This window comes from Salvia hispanica, chromosome 1 (genome assembly GCF_029641045.1).
Source record: "Salvia hispanica isolate PSC_SH4W2 chromosome 1, Shi_PSC_v1, whole genome shotgun sequence".
Classification (NCBI taxonomy): domain Eukaryota; kingdom Viridiplantae; phylum Streptophyta; class Magnoliopsida; order Lamiales; family Lamiaceae; genus Salvia; species Salvia hispanica.
In genome coordinates, this window is record NC_142692.1 from 63379589 (window position 1) to 63387550 (window position 7962).

At 40.0% G+C, this 7962-nt stretch overlaps 1 long non-coding RNA gene across 1 annotated transcript; it reads left to right on the forward strand.

Annotated features, from left to right (window-relative positions):
• Positions 1 to 325: 325 nt before the first annotated feature.
• Positions 326 to 2330, forward strand: LOC125223509 (uncharacterized). Its single transcript, XR_007176724.2, has 2 exons — positions 326 to 2000; positions 2111 to 2330. It is a non-coding gene; the product is annotated as an uncharacterized LOC125223509 (long non-coding RNA).
• Positions 2331 to 7962: the final 5632 nt, after the last annotated feature.

The following is a 7962-nucleotide window of genomic DNA, read 5'->3' on the forward strand; positions in this document are numbered from 1 at the left end:
GTTAGCGTATCAATTCTTAACATTAATTATCCGAGCACTTAAGCTAAGGTCCGGAAATAGACTCATCTTCGTGAAAATAGTTAGCGAACCATTAATTATTTAATCAACATCATAGGAGAGCCCATGATTTAATTAAATTCTTAGCCTATACTTTTATTTTAGTTGGTGGCCCAGACTTAATAATTAATTCACTAGCCCATCTTCCCATTTAGAACTTTAGCCCATGCTTTTAATTGAAAGAGGCCCAAAACAAAAATAATAGTGGCCCAAACATTAAATTAAGAGAATTGGCCCAAACTTCTTCTCATCTCCATCGGTCCCTACTTTCTCTCTCATTTCTCAAAATCCCCAATTTCTAAATCCCTAGCTTGGAAGAGAAACGACGACGCGACGCCTTCCCCTCGCCGTTCGCTGCTCCGGTCGGCGCCTCCCTTGCGCCGCCGGGAAATCGATCCCCTTCCCCTCTTTTCTCTAGATCGTGAGGATTTGGAAGCAGCGCATCTCCCTTTGCCGTCCGGCGGTCACCGCCGCTGCTTCGCGACTAGCCGCCGCCTCAGATCCCCTCGTCGCTGGTGTCGCCGTTGGAGAAGGAGAGGAATCATCGCCTCTCTCTCTCTGCACTCACGGCTCTGCCCCGCCAGCACCGCCGACCTCCTCCTATCGCCGGCGCTCCATCGCCGGCGTCGCCACTGTCGGTCTTTCTCAGAGCACAGCGCCTCTCAGCACCGACGCTGCCTCCTCCTTGCTCCTGCCACTGCTCCTGCACCAGCTTCAGCGCGGTGCTACGGAGTTCGTGCTACTTTCCTCGTCACTGCTCGAAGCTACCTCGGGTTCGATCGCCGCCGGAAAGCCCCACGCACTAAGCTAAGCCCTCTAACTCCATTATCTAGTTTCTTTTTTTTTTTAGGCAGTAACTTTGTGAGATTATAATTCTTGTATGATGGGTGATCAAAACTGGAAAGGCTTGTCTATGGTTTTTGTGTTGGGACTCTTGTGGGTTTGCTACTGAATTTGAGCATAAAGGCAGCCTATTGTACTCTTGTTCCATTTATGTGCTAAAACTCTAAGAATGCTACTGTTATAAGATTTCTATAGCCATAATTCTATGTTCTTGAGCCTTGCATGATGTTCGAAACAAAGGCAGAGTGTGTGCTTGATATATTGATTTGATTCTTAAGTTGTGGTGCCTCTATATGATGATATGTAAAATTTGATTGGGAGAAGGGGTGGAGGTGGAATACCTCTTGAAGCAATTACTGACTTGGTATTTGTTGTTAGAGATCAAGGCTTACCCTCCTCCTTTAGAATTCCTAGTTGCAGTGACAAAGAAAGGGGGTGAAACTGAGTTCTTTTCTTTGAATGAAGAGAGATTCATGGAGATGAGGAAGGAGGGAGACATGTTACCTATGGGTGTGGGAGTTATCTGTAAGACTCTGCAGAGACTCTTCTCCTAGCTGACTAGCTCCCTCACTCTCAACTTTCTATGTTGCTGGAAATTTTGAAGTATGTGGAAGGGAGTTCATAAGTGGTGTGGAGGGGTTTTTATAGGCTGATTTTGTGTACCTTAGGAGGAGTTAATGAGGCTGATCTCGTTTTGTTTTTATGCCCAGCATATCTCTTGTTTTTGATCCTCAATGCAGCTTTCTACTTGAAACATTTTGGTGTTACTTGGAGTACTAGGTGTTTGACTAATTAATTCAACTTGTTCTCACATGCCCTCTTAGTACTTTAGTTCATAATTCTATTTGTTTGCAAGCTGCAGGAGCATGTTGGGTGCACCTAGGAGAATTTGAATGGCCGTCCAGCCTCTTTGTTTTCATACTGCAGAAAATCTCTTACTTCCTTGATCTCCACTACTTTTGATTAATGAACTTGGTGTTTAGCTTAGGACAAAAGGACTTCTCATTTACTTATTTTGGTTGATTGTGTGACTAGGAAAGGCTACTTCGCAGGGCTGTTTTAGAGGGGAGTAAAATGGCATATTTGACTTGCTATTTTTGGTGAGTCTTTGGTCCTTCATAGCTAAAGAGGTGTTGTTTCTTTTCCTCTATTAAGAGCTTCATTAGTTCCTCTTGTTCTTTAACATTTAACACTTGTTTTTATCTTGCAGGAGGAAGAAACAACTTGGCTGCCACTTAGCTGTCTCGGAAAGTGGGCTCGCTGCCCTGGGCCCGGCGGCTGATCAGATACGGGCCGCGACTTTCGGCCCGAGAGAAGAGGCCCGATGACATTTGTTCCATGCACATTTTTTTTGTTAGCTGTTCATTTTATTGTCTATGTAACGCTATTCGAAAATTCTTTATTTTCTACAACGTATTTCCATTTGTTTAGTTCGTTTGATTACTTCTTTAGCTTTTACTTTGCAACTAAAAAGATTAAGTTTCATTAAAGGCTCGAGTTCCACTAACTCTTCACGAAAAGAGAACATTACATCTTTAGTTCGACATTAACAAGATGAAAGAAAAGAAATAAGGGTGCGGGTATTACAGAAGCATTCGGGATGAAAAAGGACGAAATTGAAGTGCACAACTGGCGACTCGCCGCTTCGCCCACGTCCAACCTGGCGACTCGCCAAGATCACCGTCCAAAACCACCGTAAGCAGCTGGCGACTCGCCAGCTTCCCCGCACAACGAATCTAGCGACCCGCCAGGTTCGGTCGATAGTTCCCAAGAAGGAAATTCGAGCCCTAGTTAACAAAGATATGCATGGGACGCCTCATTCATCATTCTACACGTCTCCTACCCCAAAAATACCAGTTTTTCACCTAGGAAGAAGACAAGAACGAACAGAGGACGAGTATTCATCGCAAGATTGAAGACGAGGCCTCCAATTCGCCCAATCCAATTCTAGGAGTTTCTATCTTTAATTTTGCTTTGTTCAAACAATGTTTTGAATATTTCTTTGACTTTTGTGATGAACATGAGTAGCTAAATCCTCCGTAGAGTTCTACGGGGAAGATACAATGATTTTATGTTTAATTGATTTCCTTTTTCCTATGCCTTGGCTCATGTGGTTCTTTTGATTTCTTCCGTGCTTATACATTTATTTGACTGATCACCTTATAAATGCATGTGGATTTTACGAACTGAGAAGTGAGTGGATTAATTTGAAAGAGAAGAAATTGATGTCTTTGCCAATATAATCGAGATATTTGCGCCTTTTAATGAAGCTAAGTATCTTATGAGCTATTAGGAGTTGTTGCCTTAGTTCTAGGAAGGAGACTTCGGTTCTAGGTAGCAATCTACAAATTATATGTTTCAAGAGAAGATATAGTTTTACCTTAGTGATAGCTTAATAAACCTTGAGACCCTTGTTGGCATAATTTGGAAATTAGTTGAGCATAAGATAGTTGTTATCGATTCCGTAGGATTCTACCTTCCTCATCTTTGATCTACATCCGTTCTCTTTTACTTGCTTTTAATTCTCTAGTTGTGTTTTTATTGTTTTACTTTGTTTTCAAGTAGATTTAGAAAAACCAAACTTTCGATTCATCTTGAGGTTGGTTCGTGGTACTTAGGTTGACACTCATGGATACGATACCCTTGCTTACTATTTGCTACATTAGCCTCATACACTTGCGGGTATACTCGTGTTAAAAATAAGTTGAGTTACCAAGGTTGGTGGTGATGGTCAACATGTCGGGTATAATAATCTTTGATGTGTGTTCTGCTTAGAATTTTAAATGCTTATGGTCTGGAGTTGGGGAACAATTTTGGTAGTGGGGACCACACTTGTTGAAATAAACATTTGGTTGTTTAATGTAAATGTTTAGGACTGATATGATTCTTTTTTTTTATATAAAAGATGGGACCTTCACAACACGGGTGCATTATTCTGGTGAGATGGATGAAAGCTGTGAAAGCCGTGGAAAACAATATGTGGATGGGATGATTGAGTACATCCACAAATGTGACCCAGACAAATGGTCCAAACTTGAAGTAGATGATTTTATTGAGAAGAAGCTTGTGAAGGGGTTGGCAGTGGAAGCGTTCACATAATTCGATTACATAATAATCCTGATCTATTTAGCAGATTATTTAGACAAATTCTATTCGCGCAATTATCACATGTATCATGCTTATAACTCAAATAAATCATGCTTAAAATTAATTGAAACCTAAAACATGATTTTCTACGGTTTAGCTATTTTACCTTGATGATTGAAAGTGCCTCAGGTCTGGTTTTTATATTCGGTTTTCGTATGTAATTTGGACTGTATCCAACTGATCAGGAAGAGATTCCCGACCCAGCTGAGTCGTTGGTACGACAACCGGGACCTGGCTTCAAACATGTTTCCTCAACCCACATCTACTGATTAGTATTGTGGAGGTAAGGATCGAATCCCACAAGGATGGATACGTTTAGATAACCGCGGTGACTTTCTTGGGTGTTTTTGGTTAGCTACCACGCTTGGGTTGAGATTTTACCTAGGCAAGAAATAGAGGTGGTACTCTACTGACTAGTAGGCGTGAAAATTACAGGCATGTGATGGTGTTCGTGAAAATAGGGGACAAGGTGCCTCAGAGGCATATGAAAAGTAGACAGTTACTAAAAGAGGAAATTTAGACAACAAGGTATATCTGGTAGCTGTGTGGCTCTCTGACAGGTCTGGATAGTACAACTGAAAAGTAGGGAACAAAAGCAAAAGTAACTTAAAAGTAAAGTGGTCCAAACTAAAGTTGATTTTGACGTTTTCTTCTTCACCGAGCATTAACAAAAATCAGATGAACTCAAACACCATAACTAAACTCAGATTCATAACCTCAAACTTAAGATCCATTGATTAAAATGTTCAAACTTAAAATAAACGGTGAAATTGCAATTTTACTTCTACTGACTAACATGCAAGGCGGTGATTATAACGCAACACGAAGACTCAAGCACGAAGATTAGACTAAAACATAACTACAACTTCAGATCGACAACTCCAGATAAGAAAACACTTAGAAATTAAAAGCAACAACTAGATCTAACTTTCCTAAGCAGAATGAAGCAAACTCGAACCAAAGCGACATACGAAATAGAAACTTCATAATTTAAACGTTGGAACTTCACAAAGTACTTCAAAAGGCAACAACGATGAGTGTTTGCAACAAAACCAACGACGAAGACAAGTAAAAATTAAACTAGAAAGCAAATAACGATTGTTTGGCCACTCCGGGCGATGATACTGCTATACTACTACGACAACTGGCTGGAACGGTGGATCGATGACTTCTTCGGCAGACTCTTGGACGTCAAGTGACCATAGCTGTGGCGAGGAACGAGAGGTTGGACAATGCTGAAGGAACTGATCTTGTAGAGAGAATTCTACTAAGTGTATTTTTTTTTTAACCGAGAACTAAAGGCCGAACTCTCAAGGCGAACTCCTTCTCTCTCTCCAAGTGGCTTCTTTTATAGGGAGGCTTGCCCTTGCTTTTAGGGTAGACTTCCTTCAAGTTTTGACTTTTATGCCCTTGTTAATGATCATCCCAGCTATCCTTCTTCTCCATCTCGAGCATTTTCTCTGGCATGCATCCTAGTCAGTATTACACCCTTCTAGCGCCCTTTTCACACACGTCACCTGAATCTTCTCCTACTGACTTGGATCCTTTAATCCTGCACACTTGAGCAACTGTTTTGCAGATAATACATGCATTTCACGACATACTGACCAGTAACCAAGGCTTAGAATACGACTTATCAATGATTCTCCAAAGAATCGAAGATAGCTAGCGCCTTCTCCACGTGAAGATCTTGAGTACTAAACCAGTGTCTGGTTCCCGGACTGTAAACTGATATCAGGGTGGGCTGATCTCACTAGTATACTAAGACTTAAATAAAGAAGTCGGAAAACCTTTCCCACTAAGGAGAAAAATCGTCGTCACAGTATAGGAGAGGGGGATGAAAATTTTGCTAGAAAATTAGTGTATTTTCTGTCTCCTTTATTCTCCTATTTATATTAATTCACATATTGGGCCCAGACAAGGATCTATGGAAGGTTTTTGGATATGGGCTCCTCCAATTAGCTTTTACTAATTAAATTAAACCCAATTTAATATAAGCTTATAATTGGAATATTACGAGCAGCTACTACAGAAGTAATATTGCACTCCCCATCCAAATCTGAAATTATAAGTAATCCGGGTTTCCATTGCTTGATATTTATTTCACGCGCTTAAGATAGAAACATTATTAATTAATCATTGTCTGCTATGGACTTAATTAATTAATATCTTATTAATTCCAAGAGTGGGCTCAGCAAAAAATTCTTATTTATTATTCATAGAGTAATCAAACTCCAACTAGCTAGGTTCCGAATAATAAAACCTTATTTCAAGCTCCTCTTGAGGATGTTATCAAACGAGACTCACCTCGCGCGTGATTCAACATAATAGCAATCCTAGCACCGTTAGATATTAATCACCACTACCCAATATACCAGGCTTATTGGGTTGCGAAAAACCCGCACCATTTGGTAAGTCAAAGTAGTGCATAATCAATACCGTATGCTCAATGCTAACGTACATTGATCAAGAAACAATAATTTACGAGACCTCGTCTTTCAATAGATAGCATAAAGACATGTTTCGCTGTTAGATCCAATTCAGTGCTATACCACACCAACGTCATCTTATTTCAGTAAGGCTTAGAAAAAATCGGACTGACATTGCAACCTTTCATGATAGTTAGTCTAAGCCTATCTAGGTTGTGAAATTCTTCTTTTTCTTTGTTCAGAACTGACCGTGTTACCTTAAAGTGAACGACGCCCACAACCGGTCTACTAAAACAAAGACTTAGACTTTGTTAAGTTACTTATACATTTAAACATGTAATAAACATCCATCAAATGTAAAACATAACAACATTATGACAAAAATAATCTGTTTATTTCTTTGGAAAATAAAATAAGAGTTTTAACAATATTCAATCACTCGAAAGGTGATTTCTAGTATATAAACTCTAACAGCTTGGTCTAGATGTAAGTGAGTTTGAGTACCTTTACCTGAAGACTTGTACGAATTTAAAAGAAGGATTCGTCCTCTTATTTGACATTAAATCTTCTATGGATATGGCTGAAATTGGAGTAAAAGCAAGGGTAGTTGACCTTTATGTTGTGGAAACAACTGGGGTATTAGTCAATCAAGTAACACAAGACCATGGAGATAATATGAATGCTACTGATATGGATGGGGTGTCTGACACTGATGGGGAAATGGTGAGTGGGGATAGAGTTATGGGTGCTACTGGATGTGAATATGAGGATGAGGATAGAGCTATGGATAATGATGTGGGTACTGATGAAGTAGAGGATCAACAAGTAGATAAGGGAAAGGGAAAAAGTAAGGGGAAGGCTAAGACAGTGAGTAAGGGAAATTCTGTTGATAATGGAAAGTCCACTGACAAGGGAAATGAAAGACTAGATGCGACTTATAAGGGGAAGAACAAATTTGATGTTGTTGGGGAGGACAATGTGGAGGTGCCTCCATTTGTTGATAGTGACTATGACCAAAATGATAAGGATGAAGATAATATTATGGCTGCCAAGTGGAAGGGAGGAAAAGGGTTGTGGATATAATGGCATCCTACTCATAATACTAGTGATAGTGATCAACTACCTAGTGACTCACCAAGTTTGGGAATGGAAGATGAAGAAGAGAAAGAGCATTATGATGATACAAAGCGTTTGACTAGAAGATACAAGGTTGACACTGATCGCAACGGCCCGAGATGGGAAATTGGGGTGCGTTTTAATTCCAAGGAAAACTTCAAAGAATTAATTCGTCACCAAGTAGTATTGTTAGGGAAGAAGTTGCGGCGGAAAAAAAAATCGAAATGAAAGTAATAATGTACCTTTTGTTTGTCCGAGATGAAAATCCACTTGCTAGAATCCGTAATTTCCAAATCTTGCACTAACAGCCCGATGAACCAATTCCATGTATCAGTACTTTCAATGCGAACTACGGCAAAAGCTATGGGAA